Raw genomic sequence first — 17,789 nt, 5'->3', positions numbered from 1 at the left:
CTCTGTGTCCAAACAGGTAACAACAACAACAAAAACCTGCCTCTCATGCAGCTTTTTGCAAATGATTGTGATATTCTTCAATGTAATAAGAAGCTGAGGTTTAGTAACATGTGGAGAGTCCTTATCAGAAGCTATGTTGATATCTGAAATCAAGCCACTAACTGTTAATGGATGTTTCCCATGACCCAGTACAATGTTTCTTAGCAAAATGGCCATGAGTGTAGTGGAGTAAAAGCAAGAAAATTCCCTACCCTGAATGCTTTCCTAGACTAAAAATAAAATATGGATCCAGAATTGCAAAAACAATAAACAAACCCAAACTCCATTTCAGGCAGGAATCAAAACCACAGACAATGTGAATGACTTTTTCTCATGGTAACCAATGTTCTACAGCATTGTATACTGCTACATTTGCTTGAGCACTTTGCCTAGCCAAGGATTTCTGGCAATTTACACAGAAAAACTAGTACAGTTTTTTCCTCAATTGTAAAATATTTGTTTCATGCAAATTTCAAGAGAATCCTGAGACTGAATAAAAGAGGAGAGGAAAATAAACCAATGTAGCTGTCATAAATTCTAACCATTAGATAGATTTCCTAGTGGCCTCTCACATCTTTTACTTTTGTATTTTTTAAATCTGGGGAAAAAAAAGTAGTTGAGCATCTGAATATTATTAAAACAGAACGACCACACAAACATCAAATGATCTCTAAATGGCATTGTCTCTCTTCATTCATCACTCTCTGGCATGTTTTGGAACCCTTTGTTTTCATTACTAAGGGAAAAACAGGAGGGAAAAAAATTATTCTAAGGAGGAAAAAATAGGTTTTTCTGCAACAGTCTCTAATCACCTTCCACAATTACCCTGACATCTTTGCTTAACATTTTAAGATCTTTACATTTGTAATGCTAAAACCATTAATTTGCTCAATTCCATACTTTATTCCACAGAAATGTCTCTGGGATTCTAGAAGGAACTTCTTCCTCTCTGCTTTCTGTAGACATTCTGTAATCTTTCTATCTACTTGCAGTCCAACAACTGGCTTGACGGATTTTCTACATTGAGTTCAGAGAATAGTTTGCAGTTGAATAAAGACAGTCTTAATCATCTCATGGGTAAAGTTTAAATGATGAATTGAGAAGGTTCAGCCAGTTGTGAGCTAAAGATATGATATTCATGCACCTAAAGAGGAATAGAACTGCCCAATCATCTACCAGCAGGGGCAACAAAGGAATTTTTCTCCTTTTAGTAGCTTTATAGGATATTGTTAGGCACCATGAGAAAGTGATGAGAGAGTTTGATTGTTTTTGGTGAGTATAGATCCAGGGGAAATGTGTGGGGTTTTTTTTTTTTAATTTTTTGTAAACCTGAATCCTCAAGATCCTTGCATTAGAAAACTTTGATCTATAAACTGGCATTGATTAAAGATCTTAGAAACCAAAATGCTACTCCTTAAGAATGGAACATAGTAAACTCAGAAATCCTAACCGGTAATGAAAATAAACATGTAAACATACTACTGCAAATGTAGAGCACAGAATTTATGCATTATTTCTTCTAACTTCCCATTTTCCCCTTAAAGAAAAAAAAATAGGTATGTTTTCTTAAAAATCATTTTTGCAGCTATTTTGTAGATTGAATATTGTTCTGGATAATCCTTACCCTATTGATGATAGAAATTTTGAAAAGTAAAATAAAAATCATGCAAAAGTGCGGACTCTGTCCCTGTCTGACCTCCAAGTGACTAGAGAAAAAATTTACTTAAGATGCTTCTGTAGCTTTTGCTTATTAATCAAATATCTGCATGATTGAAACATGAGGGCATCATTACCAGAGGTAAGCAAATCCTTAAGAAGGATACTACAGTTATTGGATTTGAACATAGACTTTTTTTTTTTTTTTTTGTCTTTTTGTGGCCATACCTGAGGCATATGGAAGTTCCAAGGCTAGGGGCTAAATCGGAGCTGTAGCTGCAGGCTACACTGCAGCCACAGCAATGCAGGATTGTGGCCATGTCTGTGACTTAAACCATAGGTCACAGCAATGCCAGATCCTAAACCCACTGAGTGAAGCCAAGGATTGAATCCATGCTCTCATGGATCCTTGTCAGGTTTGTTACCACTGAGCCCCAGTGGGAACTTCTGGATGTAGACTATTGAGTTTAAAGTGATGATTGGAATATCTTTGTGGAAGTCTGAAACATACAGAAAGTAATTCCAACTGAGTCTTGAGATCAAGGCAGGGCTCAAGATAGTGCTTTGGTATCATCTATCCATCCAAGAGAAACAGAGAAGAGAGAGAGAGAAGGAAGAGAAGAATTCTCAGAGTCAAAGCAGGTAAAGCATTCACATTTTTAGGCTGAAGAGATAAAAAGCAGAAGCATGGTTTGAAAAAGATTAAGATAGCTGAGTATTGTAGAGCCAGGAGGAAAATATTTTAGGGAATAAGGTGAGTTCTAAGAGTACCAAATAGTGCAAAGAGGGAGAGAAGGACAAAGACTAAGGAAAAAGAAGAGATGAGATTTTTGTTGGTGATTATTGAATGACTATCGAATGATCTAGTGAGGAAAGAACACAGATTTTTGGACCTATTCCATTTGGAGGGCAGAACCATCCTTGGGGAAATCCTCTATGACTCTCTGAGATTTCAGCTACGTAGGAAACCCTGATATGGGTTTGTTTGTACAAAGTAACACTTTAAATAATTGACCTAATGCTTCATTTTAAGGAATCAGGTGTGTGAATAAATGCATCATTTATTCCCAATGAAACACAAAAATAATCTGTGTTCACAAGTATTAATTGTCTTTGTCTAATTTTGCTAAAATTTCTCTAAAGGCATTTTATGAAATCAAGGACTCAATTACATCACTTCTACCACCCCCAGGGCCAGAAGTTTTTAAACATAGGTAATAAGAACTTAAACTTACAGAAGTGCTACACCTCATTCCTAAAAGTCATGGCATGAATATATCCCCAGCCTTTCTATGGTTTTTCATATTCTCAGTTAGAAACATCCTTGCCAGCTGTTCTTGGTAAACACTCAGTTGAGTATCTACTGTGTGATGGCAAGCTGAGAGTTCATTTATGCCTTTTTTACAGATCAGCCACACAACAAACTTAGAAATTGCCCAAGGTCACACAACAGAGAGTGATAAATGCAATAGAAACTTGTACAAGGTACTGAGCTACAAACAAGAGGGTACAACTATTTAATTGATAGAACAGGGAAATCCTCTCAGAGATGGGGACATTTAAATTAGGTTTTGAGGGACAATGAAAAGAATCTATGATCATTACAGGAGGGAGAGAGCATTGTTGTACAAAAGTGGAGGCTTGTCTCACCCTCCAGATAGACACTTGGTATTTAGTATGAAGGGCTCGGGGTAGCATACAGGGATGGAGTGTCACTTGCCGGAGGACTCGCCTGCTTGGCACCAGGTGGGAGAAAACTAGACTAGAAAATATTAAGAATAAGCTGAGTAAAAAGTAAGTCATAGCAGGAAAACATAACTAAAACATCCTGACAATCAGGGAGCCCAGATAAGAGGCAAATGTGGACAATTCCCTGCACTAAAGAAATGGCTATGAAGGGTCTTTATAGAGATTTTGGATGTTACCTAAACAGTAGCCATGGAAGGAACTGACCCATTCTGGACAGGGATAGAGGCATGGATAATGTAGGAATGTTCAGAGACCTCCTTCTCTTTGAACTGGAGACATGATTCCTGGAGGATAAAGAAAGATGAGAACATGGTTTGAAGGAGGAAGCCATGAAGGGCCTTAGATGATATATCAAGGAGCTGGGGCTTTCTTACATAAGAATTTAGTCACTTGTGATGGAACATGATGGAGGATAATGTGAGAAAAAGAATGTGTGTGTTTGTGTGTGTATAAATAAATGACTGAGTCACTTTGATGTACAGCAAAATTGACAGAACATTTTTATTCAACTATAATAAAAAAATCTTAAAAAAATAATTTAGAAGCCAATGGGACAGGAGTGGGGGAGAGTGTTAAGAAAGGGGATGCTAAGATTGTGATTTAGAAATTTCACATCCTTGGCTTTGGAGAGGAATGAAGGGTAGAAACTGGAAATCGCTGAGACTAGTTTGGAGACAATTTGAATCATCCAGAGGAGAGATGATTTTTTGCATAAAATAAGGCAATGATTTTGGCCATGGTAATGGAAAGAGAGAATGTACTTGAGAGATATTTAGAGGATCATCCACAAAATAAGGGCTGTTCAACATGGATGGACCTAGAGATTATCATAATGAGTGAAGTTAAGTCCGACAGAGAAAGACAAATATCATATGATACCACTTGTGTGTGGAATCTAATAAAAATTACACAAAAACTTATTTATAAAACAGAAACTCACAGGTTTCAAAACCAATCTTATGGTTACCATAGGTGAAACTGATAAAGAATTAGGAAGATGGGAATAACATATATACACTACTGCATAAAGAGATGATTAATGAGAACCTACCATATAGCACAGGAAAATCTTCTCAATAGTTTGTAATAATAAACTATATGAGAAAAAAAGAATGGATGTATTTATATGTATGACTGGTCACTTTGCTGTACACCTGAAACTAATACAACATTGTAAGTCAACTATACGCCAATAAAATTAAATTTAGAAATAAAACAAGACAAAAAATAAAATGAGGGCTTTGATTTGTGTAGAGAACTAGGAAAAAGGAGGAACTGAAAAGTTCTCTTAGACTTCTGCTTTGGGTACATGATGATACCACTAACTAAAGTAGAAGCTCTAAGAGGAAGAACCCTTCTTGCAGAGAAGATGTTGGGCATGCTGAGATTGAAGGATCAATGACAGCTTGGTGAATATGTGTTGTATGGAGTCTGATATATCAGTATGAATCCAGAGGAAGAGATGAAATTGGATTTATAGTCCTATTTTTTCAATTCTACGAAATTTATTCTACTCATTACTTTTATAAGTAGGATCTAAAAGAAATTTTACTTCACTTTCTCCAAGGATAATAATATAGTATTTTAACACAAAGCCATGTGTTGGTATTGGAAGGACTATTTTGAGTAGCTTGGCATACCTATCATTCTGTTATGGGTACAGCCTGTACTTGGAGAGAGATACCCCTAATATAATCTACAAACTCAGCCAAAAACTTAGTAGTGTTTGTCTGCAGTGGTTTTCTGACTTCCTGACTTGAGAACTTCTGGGAGAAATTAAGGGAGAACTTACTGCGCTCTAGGACAATGGGCAAACTATTGAATGAGCCCTTGCATCATGAAAATTTAATTAGAGAAAACTGAATGTACCTTGAAGAACTAGGAGTCATAGCATGTATTCAGAGACTTCCCCAGAGACTCATGGCACATGAAAGAACACTTATTCAAATATAAAACAACTTGTCTTTCCCTCTCCCATCCTCTAGTTGCATGACAGGACAATATATCAAGATTTACCTATGTGTTGAGAAATGTTTTACTTCCCTCTCTTGAGGGCAAGAATATTAAGGAATGGAATTCAACAACCACCAAAGATTTGAAATCTGCTTCAAAAATCTGTTTTATCTTGTACCCATTTTTAAACCTTGGCAAGTGAAAAAAATAAAACTAACAATAAGCAACAGACAAAAAGCCCTGGCACAGTAACGTTTCATAGACCTGACTTGCCTCTTTACATATTTCAGGATAATTCCATCTGACAGCAATGGAAGTTGAATCTGAGGGTTTGGGTGGAATTTTGGCTGAGTTTAGTTCTCTTAGGCAGATATTATTTTCATTTCCTTGTCTTAAATGAATTAAAGTGAAATCTTCTAGATGTTTATTCATTGGAAATTTTTGTCACAATGATCCTAACTCAGTGATCTTTGAGCTGTCACTGTTGCTCAAAATGTTCTCAATAAAATACAAAAGGTATTTTATCTTTGCAATGGGATTTGAGGAGAGGGAGAGAGAACTGCATATTCCTAAACTTCCAATAAAAACATCCAAGAGTACAGCTTTCACTGGTTTGCCCCATATTGGGGTCTGATTTAGGGGAAGCAGGAGTACAAGTATACATTCTCCACCAATTTCCTTGGTGTGCCACTACTTTCAACCTACATAGAAACAACAGAGTCCCCAGGAAACGTTCATACCAGTGTTGACATAGATACTTATCCCAGTTAGTAAGACTGTAGAAACAACTGGCTATGATCAGCAGTTTTGCATTGTGATTCAGACCTGAGCCAAGTGTTGGGAAGAAGGATCTCAAACTCACCATACCTAAAACTAAACTTATTAGCTCTACGCTTGTTCAAAAGAAGTCTGTTCCTTCTGTTTGCCTAGTCTCCACAAATGGTAGCACAATCCGCCTGATTACCCAAGCCATAGCATGAACTCCTAAAAAGCAACCTGATATATATAGTGGTTAAAGGGAAGGATGCTGGAGTTAAACTGTCTGAATTGAAATCCTGGTTGTATCATATATTAGCTGGGTGACCTTGAACTAAATTCTTAGTCTTTCAGTGCCTTGGTATCCTCAATCACAAAAAATGGAATGATAATAATAGTACTTACCCATAGGGATGTTAACATTATAGGGGATGAGTTAAAATTTATAACTAGCTTGGATTGGGGCTTAATACATAATTACTATGTAAATATTTGTTCAATAAATTCAAATATATGTTATCCTCTGGACCTTATAAATCACTTGGACTCTTTGTATAATAGGCTTCTATCTTGTTCATCTATCTTCATTCCTGTTCCTCACAACTTGTCCTTCATACTGAGACATGAAACCTTTCAATGACTCTCCTACGATGAGCTATTGAATAAAGTTTCAACTCAGCCTCTTCTCTTCCTACTTCTCTTCACATACCTTATGACTTGACATAATTTTATGTAAAGTCTTTCCCTCTTCCTGGAAGGTGCTTTAGCCGTTGTCCATCTACCCAATTTCTATTCAGTTTTCAGTTCCAAGTTCAAGCGTTCCTTCACCTACTAGGCCAGTGCCCTCATCTAACCTAGGCACGGTTCCTTCTTTGTGCTCTCATGGCATATGGCACACAATCTATCAATAATTGTGCTGAAATTAAAATTTTTATTTTATATTGCCATATAGTTGATTTACAATGTGCTAGTTTCAGGTGTACAACAAAATGTTTCAGTTATATATACATATGCATATCCATTCCTTTTCAGATTCATTTCCCATATAGTTTACTAGAGAATAATAAGTAGAGTTCCCTGTGCTATACAGTAGGTCTGATTATCTATTTTATCTATAGTAGAGGGTTTTATCTATAGTAGAGGGTTTGTGTTAATCCTGAATTCCTGATTTATCCCTCCCCCCACATTTCCCCTTCCATAAATTTGTTTTCAGAGTCTGTGAGTCTGTTGTTTCTGTTTTGTAAATAGGTTCATTTGTATCATTTTTTAAGATTCTGTCCATAAGTGATATCATATGATATTTGCCTTTTTCTGCCTGACTTATTTCACTTAGTAGGATGATCTCTAGTTCTATCCATGTTGCTACAAATAGAATTAGCTCATTCTTTTTATGGCTGAGTAATATTCCATCTCATATATGTACCACATCTTTATATATTTCTCTTTCATTGGATATTTAGGTTACTTCCATGTCTTGGCTATTGTAAATAGTGCTGCAATGAACATTAGGGTGCATGTATCTTTTTAAATTATGGTTTCCCCCAGATATATACTCAGGAGTGGGATTGCTAGATCATCTGGTAGTTCTATTTTTAGTTTTTTAAGGAACCCCATGCCATTCTTGCAGTGGTTTACCAATTTACATTCCCACCAACAGTGCAGGAGTGTTTCCTTTTCTTCACACCTTCTCCAGCATTTATTATTTGTAGGCTTTTTGATGATGGCCATTCAAACCAGTGCAAGGTGGTAGTTCGTTTAGTTTTTGTTTTGTTTTTTGTTTTTTTTTTTCTATTTTAGGGCTGCACCCACAGCATATGGAGGTTCCCACTCTAGGAGTCGAATTGGAGCTATAGCCGCAGGCCTATGCTATAGCCACAGCAATGTGTGATCCAAGCTGCCTCTTGGTAGTAACCCACACCATAGCTCATGGCAACACGGGATCATTAACCCACTGAGCGAGGCCAAGGATCGAACCCACATCCTCATGGATCCTAGTCAGGTTCGTTAACCGCTGAGCAATGAAGGGAACTCTGGTACCTCATTTAGTTTTGATTTGAATTTCTCTAATAATTTGTGATGTTGAGCATCTTGTCATGTGCTTTTTGGACATCTGTATGTCTTCTTTGGAGAAATGTCTATTTAGATCTTCTGCCCATTTTTTGATGGGGTTATTTGTTTTTTTGATATTGAGCTATGCAAGTCATTTGTATATTTTGGAGATTAATCCCTAGTCAGTCACTCTATTTGCAAAGATTTTATCCCATTCTAGGAGTTGTCCTTTTGTTTTGTTTATGGTTTCCTTTGCTGTACAAAAGCTTTTAACTTTAATTGGGTCCCATTTGTTTATTTTTTTAAATTTCCATTACTCTAGGAGACAGATTAAAAAAGATATTCTGTGATTTATGTCAAAGAGTATTCTACAATATTTTCCTCTATAAAAGTTTTCTAGTATACAGTCTTACATTTGTATCTTTAATCCATTTTGAGTTTATTTTTGTATATGGTTGCCGAGACTAGCTCAGCAGGTGAGGGCTGAAGAACCGGTGCTGTGGAACTTAAGAAAAAGTTAACGTAAAACAAGACACAGAGACATTTATCTTAATTAAAGGTGGGAACCCAGGGACTCAAGGTTTCAGGGCCCAAGAGCCCAGCCTCTAGAAACCACACTGCTTTTATTGTGCTTTTTAGGATTACATCAAGTGAGAAGGGGGTTGTAGGTGCAGATTTAGTTCTTTTATTATTGAAAAAGTTCTTTTATTATTTTAAAAGTCACATAGCTGGTAAATGGTTAAGCTTTTATTCTGACCTTTAGGCATTTAGCAGTCATTAGCATTGAGGAAGCTTGGCTTTAGCTGTCTATGCACAGCATCTAGAGAATCATCATGGTGCATCCACAAATGGCATGCATCATGCCTGTCTATGGCAACTCAGCATGTCTAGGTTTGCACCTTGGTTCTCCTTGCTGATGCATATCCTGCTAACAACAGCTGATAAACCCCTTGGGGCCATGACGCTCATCTTCCTCTTATTCTTAAGAGGATGTATCATGCTGTGCAAATGGCATGCCTATCTGCACAGGTCTGGCATGCCCAGACCAACACATTATGTCCTCATTCAGCTGACCATATGAATAACTTATGTCTTTAGATCTTTGTTCTAAAGCTTAAGTCATTTGCCAGCACTGTGACTGTTTTTCAGGCAGGAATGTAGGGTAAAAGTAAAGCAGGACAAGATGGAGTTTTTACCATAGAAAATAGAAACAGAGAGGCTAAGAAAAGATTGTAGAAACAGGAGTTCCCGTCGTGGCGCAGTGGTTAACGAATCCGACTAGGAACCATGAGGTTGCGGGTTCGATCCCTGCCCTTGCTCAGTGGATTAAGGATCCGGCATTGCCGTGAGCTGTGGCGTAGGTCGCAGACATGGCTCGGATCCTGCATTGCTGTGGCTCTGGCATAGGCTGGCAGCTACAGCTCCGATTCGACCCCTAGCCTGGGAACCTCCACATGCCGTGGGAGTGGCCCAAGAAATGGCAAAAAGACAAAAAAAAAAAAAAAAAAAAAAAAAAAGATTGTAGAAACATATCTCCCAACATATGGTCTTAGAGAATGTTCTAATTTCATTCTTTTACATGTAGCTCTCTAGTTTTCTCAGCACCATGTATTGAAGAGACTGCCTTTTATCCATTGCATATTCTTGCCACCTTTGTCATAGAGTACTTGACCATAGTTGCATGGGTGTATTCTGGGCTTGCTATCTTGTTCCATTGATCTGTATGTCTGATTTTGTGCCAGTACTGTACTGTTTTGATGACTATAGCTTTGTAGTATACTCTGAAGTCAGGGAACCTGAATTTTCACTCTCAAGACTGCTTTGATTTGGGGTTTTTTGTTTGTTTCCATACAAATTATTAAATGTTTTGTTCTAGTTCTTTGAAAAATACCATTGGTAACTTGATAGGGATTGCACTGAATCTGATTGCCTTGTATAGTATAGTCGTTTTGAAAATATTGATTCTTCCAATCCACGAACACAGTATATCTTTCCATTGCTTTGTGTTATCTTTGATTTCTTTCATCAGCATCTTGTAGTTTGCAGAGTACAGGTCTTTTACCTCCTTAGGTAAGTTTATGCCTAGGTAGTTTCTTTTTGATGTGGTAGTAAACAGGATTGTTTCCTTAATTTCTTTTTCTGATCTTTTGTTGATAGTGTATAGAAATGCAATAGATTTCTGTGTATTAATTTTGTGTCCTGAAACTTTGCTGAATTCATTGATGATTTTGGTAGCATATTTAGGATTGCCTACATGTAGTATCTATCATATTCTCTGAAAACAGTGACAGTTTTACTTCTTCTTTTCCAATTTGGATTCCTTTTATTTCTTTTTTTTTCTTTCTCTGATTGCCATTGCAAAGTCTTCCAGAACTATGTTGAATATAAGTGGCAAGAGTGGACATCTTTCACTTGTTTACTGATCCTGGAGGAAATGCTTTCAGCTTTTCACCATTGAGAATGATGTTAGCTATGGGCTTGTCATATATGGCCTTTATTAAGTTGAGGTAGGTTTCCTCTTTGACCACCTTTTTGGAGAGTTTTTAACCTAAGTGGGTGTTGAAATTTTTGTCGAAAGCTTTTTATATATCTATTGAGATGATCATTTGTTTTTTATTATTCAGTTTGTTAATATGGTGTATCATATTGATTGGTTTGCAGATATTGAAGAATCTGTGCATCTTTGGAATAAATCTCACTTGATTACAGTATATGATCCTTTTAATGTATTGTTGGATTTGGTTTACTAGTATTTTGTTGAGTATTTTTTTTTTTTTTTTTGTCTGTATTCATCAGTGGCATTGCCCTATAATTTTCTCTTTTTTTGTGATTTCTTTGTCTGGTTTTGGTATCAGGGTGATGGTGGCCTTGTAGAATAAATTTGGGAATGTTTCTTCCTGAAATATTTTGGAATAGTTTCAGGAGGATAGGTGTTGGCTTTTCTCTAAATGTTTGATAGAATTCGCCTGTGAAGCTCTCTGGTTCTAGATTTTTTTGTTGGAAGTTTTAAAATCACGGTTTCAATTTTAGTACTTGTGATTGGTCTTTTCATGTTTTCTATTTCTTCCTAGTTCAGTCTTGGAAAATCATGCTTCTCTAAGAATTTCTCCATTTCTTATAGGTTGTCTATATTATTGGTAGTAGTATCTTGTGATCTTTTGTATTCTGTGGTGCCAGTGTAACTTTTCCTTTTTCTCTTCTAACTTTATTTGAAACTTCTCCCCCCCCCTTTTTTTTTGATGAGTTGGGCTAAAGGTTTATCAATTTTGTTTATCTTTTTAAAGAACCGGCATTTAGTTTCATTGATCTTTTCTATTGTTTTCTTCATCTCTATTTCACTGATTTCTGTTCCAATCTTAATGGTTTCTTTTCTTATTTTAACTTCATATTTTGTTTGTTCTTTTTCTAGTTGCTTTAGATGTAAGATTAGATTGTTTATTTGAGATTTTTCTTGTTTCCTTGGGAAAGATTGTATTGCTCCGAACTTCCCTCTTAGATCTGCTTTTACAGCATCCCGTAAGTTTTGGATCATCATGTTTTCATTTTCCTTTGTCTCTAGGTATTTTTGTTTCCTCTTTGATTTCTTCATTGGTGCATTGGTTGTTTAGTAACATATCATTTAGCCTCTATGTGTTTCTGTTTTTTACAGTTTTTTTCCATTGTAGTTAATTTCTAATCCCCTAGCATTGTGGTCATGTAAGATGCTTGATATGATTTCAGTTTTCTTGAATTTACTGAGGCTTGATTTGTGACCTAGCAAGTGATATATTCTGGAAAATATTCCATATGCACTTGAAAATAAACAGTATTCTACTGCTTTTGGATAGAATATTCTATAAATATCACCTAAGTCCATCTGGTCTTGAACTTGGGTGAGAGTTCCTTTCCCATGTTAGAGCAGTTTTCAGCTATTATTTCTTCAAATATTTTCTAAGGTCCATTCTCTCTCCTTCCCTTGTGACGCCTGTAATGCAAATGTTGGTGCATTTAATGTTGTTCCAGAGATCGCTTAGTTTGTTCTCATTTCTTTCCATTGTTTTTTCTTTATTCTGTTTATGGCAGTGATTTCCACCAGTCTATCTTTTTTTCTGCTTAATTTATTCTGCTATTGATTCCTTCTAGTATATTTTTCATTTTAATTATTATACTATTCATCTCTGTGTGTTTGTTCTAATTTTTTGTTCCACATTTCTTGTATCTTCTTGGTCTTCTATCTTCTTCTCCATTCTTTTTGTAAGATTTTGGCTCATTTTTATTATTTCCCTGAATTCTTTTTCATCAAGTAGATTTCCTCTCTCCACTTTGCTTAGTTGTTCTTCTGAGGTTTTATCTTTCTCATTGCTCTGGATTATATTTCTCTGTCATCTCATTTTGTATAGGTTTCTGTGCTTTTGGTCTTTGTTCTTCAGGTTATAGGATCGTAGTTCCTCTTGCTTCTGGTATCTGTCACCTGGTGAGTGAGTTTGGTCCAGGGCTTTTCAGACTTCCTGGTTGGAGGGACTGGTGCCATCCCACTGGTGGGTGGAGCTGGGACTTGTTCCTCTGATAGGTAGGGCCATGTAAACTTGTGTGTTTAGAGGTGGCAGTGTCCCCAGGATGACTTTAGGCAACATGTCTGCTGATGGGTGGGGCTCTGTTCCCACCCTTTTGGTAGTTTGGCCTGAGGGGTCCCAATACTGGAGCCTGCAGGCTGTTGGGTGGGGCCAGGTCTTGGTGCCAAAATGGCAACTTCTAAGAGAGCTCACGCTGATGAATATTATCTAGGGTCTCTGCTACCAGTGTCCTTGCACCCACAGTGAGCCACAGCTATTCCCTGCCTCCCCAGAAGACCCTCCAAAACCCACAAGTATGTCTGTCCCAGGCTTTTATGGAATCACTGCTTTGCCTGGGTCTCAGTGCTCGTGAAAAGTCACGTGCATTCTTCCAGAGTGGAGTCTGTTTCTGCCAGTCCTGTGGAGCTCCTGCATGTAACTCCCACTGGCCTTTGAAGCCAAATGCTCTGGAGGCCCTTCCTCCTGATGCCAGACTAGGGGGATGACATGGGTTCAGAACTCACTCCTGTAGGAGAAATCTGTGATATAATTATTTCCCAGTTTTCAGGTTGCTGACCTGATGGGTACGGGATTTTATTATTCCTATTGGAGAACCTCTGTGATATAATTATTTTCCAGTTTGCAGGTCACCCACCTGGTAGGTACAGGATTTTATTATATTGCAAAAGTACCCTTCCTACCATCTCATTGTGGTTTCTTTTTTTGTCTTTTGGTGTAGAATATCTTTTTTGGTAAGTTCCAGTCTTTTTTGTCGATGGTTGTTCAGCAGTTATTAATGATTTTGATGTTTTCAGTCAGGAGGTGAGCTCAAGTTTTCTATTTTGCCATCTTGTCCAACATTAAAATTTTCCACTTCCAATCTGGATTTATATAATCTAGACTTTGAAGTCCATAAACACCACCTCATGTTGACTCTTTCAGGCCACATGTGCTCTCCACTGAAGTCCAAGGCAAGAAAGGTGGCCTTCATGCCCAGGGTCAGACAGGCAGGTAGGGTCTATGGTGTGGGATACTGGTACTACAGGGTGGAGAATGGCATATCCCAGCTGATCTCTGCAAATATCCATTTGTATTTAACTTTCCCAGTAGGCTAGAGCTTTCTCAGTAGGCTAGAGCTTTCAACTACCAAGTTCAGAGTTTGTCACATATTTGGAGCTAAAACATGGATAAAGTACTCAGAATTACCTATATCTTTCCAAGGATTCTAGAAGGCTTCTCCTATACATTTTGAGACAGGAGGCAGAAAATTATGTATAATACATGATGAAAACAATAGGAATATATTTCATATGCTAAGGCTAAAGTCAAACTCTTTATGAAGTTTAGATGAACTAAGTACAGTTTTAATTAGTGCTCAACTAAGAACAAAATGAAACTGGCAGCAATATTATCACAAAATTGACAAATATTTAATTTTTCAGTGATTAATGTCAGTTCCTGGGTATCAGGTAAAGACCTTAATAGTTATTTATATGAAATATATGAAATGGAGCACCCAGCTAGCTCAGTTGATAAAGCATGAAATATGTAAACTGTAGATTGCTCAAACTTATTCACTTCCATCACTGTCCCTGGAATGCATGTAGGTCTTCATGGGAATCTGAATGTAGACTCATGTAGATATTCCTATAAAAATAATAATTGGAACAATATTAGTTATAAAGAGTGAATTCAAACTTAAAGCTCCTCAAAGAAATGGTCACATATATTATAAGAGGGCAGTGAAAATATTAATAGAAAGAAGGGGAAAAAAAGTACCAGGTATTGTTTTTAAAGTATTTTTTATGCAGCAGAAATTAACACAACACTGTAACATCAACTATACACCAATAAAATTTTTGAAAATGAAAGACCAGAGCATTAATTAAGTACCATCATAGAGTGATCGTGTCACTAACAATGAAACTAAATATATAAACATTTTAATACATTCCTTTTAAAAACTTTTATGCCAACAGACTTAAAATACAATTATGTGACATGAAAAGTATATATCTATTACCAAAATATTGCAGATGACTTGAAATCCCATGTTATAAATGCTCTAACTTATTGATTCCATTAGCACTACTCACAGTTCTCAACCCTGGCTCTATATTAGTCCAAAAAAAAAAAAAAAAACCAGAATCTGTAGGTGGGGACTGAGAATCAGCATTTTAAACTCCTTAAGTAATTCTAATTTTTTTTGTTTTGTCTTTTTAGGGCCGCATCTGTGGCACATGGAAGTTCCCAGGATAGGGGTCCAGTTGGAGCTATAGCTGCCAGCCTACGCCACAGCCACGGCATCACCAGATCTGAGCTGCATCTATGACCTACAGCACAGCCACAGCAATGCAGGATCAGAGCTGCATCTTTGACCTATACCACAGCTCACAGCAATGCCAGATCTTCAACCCACTGAGCAAGGCAGGGATTGAACCTGCATCCTCATGCATACTGGTCAGATTCGTTTCAAGTGCCAGGTATTTCTAAAACTGCCTCTTTCCCTCCTTTGCTGAAGGCAGTGTTCAGGGAGTCAGAATGGTTTGTCTCTCTCCCTCAAAGGAGAGATTTAGGGTAGATAATATGTAAGTAATCTATCAAATCTGCCTTCTTTCCATATCACATTAGTAAGAGAAAAGTATAACCTTTAACACTAGTGCATATGTATTAAGGGATTGTATATATCTAGAAATATGTAAGATTTATTAAGTATTATATAAGATAAAATTTTAATGTCTCCTTAAGCAATATTCCTTCCCACATGTAACTCTAGCTCACTGGTATTCATTAATCAATTTCAACTTCATATTTTTTCTAAATTACCTGCCCTTTGGACATAATCCTCCATCCCTTTAGCTTAAACTAGACTTTTCAGAAAAGAACATTCTCTTTGGAATGTGCTCATCAGGCTTCAAAAATTTCTCTTTTCTTTTACAGGTGAAAACATATATTTCCCAATATACCTACTTTGATTTTTTTTCTGTATTCTGCTAATTCATCTATGCAGTGACATCCAGTCATTGGTTACAAACCATTCTGAGTAGTTAAGGAGATCTTTATCCAAAGCATCTTTTCCTGCATATAAATATTATTGAAGCACATCTATTCCTCGACCAATCCAGCTGAGATATTTTTATTTCTTTGGAACTGACTTCAGTGCTAACATTTGCCCATTCCATGGAGTGAATGAACTGTTTCAAAGATGCCAATTGACCCTTTCTCCTACCCCAATTCCTCAGAATTAGGATTTCTTTTTGTATTTGTTTATATTTTTTCTAAGTTATTCAAGAGTATTTCTAATTGTACTGAAATGGAACATTTCTTACTTGTGTACCAATAACAAACTGAAAATAAAATACCAAGTGCCTGGTCTCTTCCAAATGAATTTCCTAATTTTTACTACCAATTTATTTATTCACATTTTTCTTGAATATCAAAATCCAATGAATGAAAAAGTAATATCTGTAAATTTAAGTTAAAAATTGAATATTTGGTTCAGTCAAACCTGAATAATTGTGTGTTCATATTGTAACTGAGAAGGCATTTTATTCTCAGTTTCCATGACATTGTTTCTCTAATGATCCAGTCAAATCCCTTAATCACGCTCATCCTTTGGCTCAAGGTGAAAATACTCTTTGCATGGAGAAATTGTTCTTAATCAATTCAAGATGCAGCTGGAATAAATGCTACTGGCCTGAGTAGCCATTGTTCTTGGCAAATCTCTCCAAGCAATAAACAATGAACACCACACCCTCATGAGAATGGGGTGAGGGATGGAGATAGTCATTGTCCTCATTTTATATTGCTAAATACTATTACGGTCTATTTTTATGCAGAGTGGATGACATGTAATATGCTTGATTCAGAACCATACAGAACAGTCACGGATTGTGAGTCACTGGAGATAAGTATTCTAAGTTTATCAAGCTCTGCATTCAGTCATGAAACTAGTGCTCTTTGTAGAATCTATTAAAAAACAACACTCTCTCAAGAAGCCAATAGGAGGAAAATTTTTGAGCTAGTAAAGGATTGAGTATATAGATCCATATACTGTTTATTTGGAAATTGAACAAAGTTTATGCAAGCTTTGAAAACATTCATTGCTTATCCAAAACCACTTAGGTATAGCAGTGAGTGCCTCATCATCATCACTCATTAAATATGGTTTCAATAAATGATACCTTCTATAGTTGTATGTTTTTGATATTTTAAAAACAGAATTTCATATTTTATGACATGTTAAAATTGATATTTGTGGTTCAATGATGGCAGAAAATCCAATTCTACAACCTCAAACACTTCAAGGATTTGAACTTTGGAACCTATGCCTTAAATTCAGAGAATTTTGTTGTGACATCGAGCCCTCTCCTTATCAAACAATTCAAACTTAAATATCTGAGTTGAACATCTCACCAACTCTTCCTATGGATAGTCAGTGTTTTAGTGTTTTAAGGTATAGAAGCTGAGTGAAAGGATAGTGTGCTATGAGTGACAGGATTAGTCAGCTCTAGATTACACTTATCTTCTAAAGAGGTGACCATTTAGATGCATACAACATTGTCTTCATCCATTGGCCTCTATAGGCAAGAAAATCTTATGGGAGCCATCATATTAATGGGGAAAATTCATCATCATGGTTAAGAATGTAGGGTTTGGATTTAGAGACCCCAGGGTAGGAGTCATAGCTCAACTGCCTACAAATTGTGACTCCTGGAAATTTACTTAATCTCAGTTTGCACACCATTATAGAAGTAGTACCTATCAGAGTTACTAGGAGGAATAAATAGGACAATACACCTAAAATGCTTGGCATAGAGCCTGAAACATACTCAGTATTATATACAATCAACCTTTACTATTTGTGGTGTCTGTACCTATGAATTTGCCTACTGACTATCATTTACTTGTAACCACAAAATGAACCCTCAGTGCATTTTCAAGATCATTCACAAACACGCTTATAGCAGTGCAAATGTTGTCACCCAATGGGCAGGGTCCCAACTCAGGTAGAATAAAGCAACACCATGCCTTCTTATTTCAACTCTCATACAT

At 36.6% G+C, this 17,789-nt stretch overlaps 1 long non-coding RNA gene across 1 annotated transcript in view; it reads left to right on the top strand.

The window, feature by feature from the left end:
• LOC146406370 (uncharacterized) overlaps positions 1 to 16,924 on the top strand; it is a 50,136-nt gene extending 33,212 nt beyond the window's left edge. The window contains exon 6 of the long non-coding RNA XR_014811832.1: positions 15,675 to 16,924. This is a non-coding gene — a long non-coding RNA (uncharacterized LOC146406370). The remainder of the gene's footprint in view (positions 1 to 15,674) is intronic.
• The last annotated feature ends 865 nt before the right edge of the window (positions 16,925 to 17,789 follow it).

This window comes from Sus scrofa, chromosome 1 (assembly GCF_054392235.1).
Source record: "Sus scrofa isolate SSC_HxYL_T2T_F1_AM1 chromosome 1, Sscrofa_HxYL_maternal_Yorkshire_Landrace_v2.0, whole genome shotgun sequence".
Taxonomy (NCBI): Eukaryota; Metazoa; Chordata; class Mammalia; order Artiodactyla; family Suidae; genus Sus; species Sus scrofa.
This window is presented reverse-complemented; position numbering and strand designations above follow the sequence as displayed.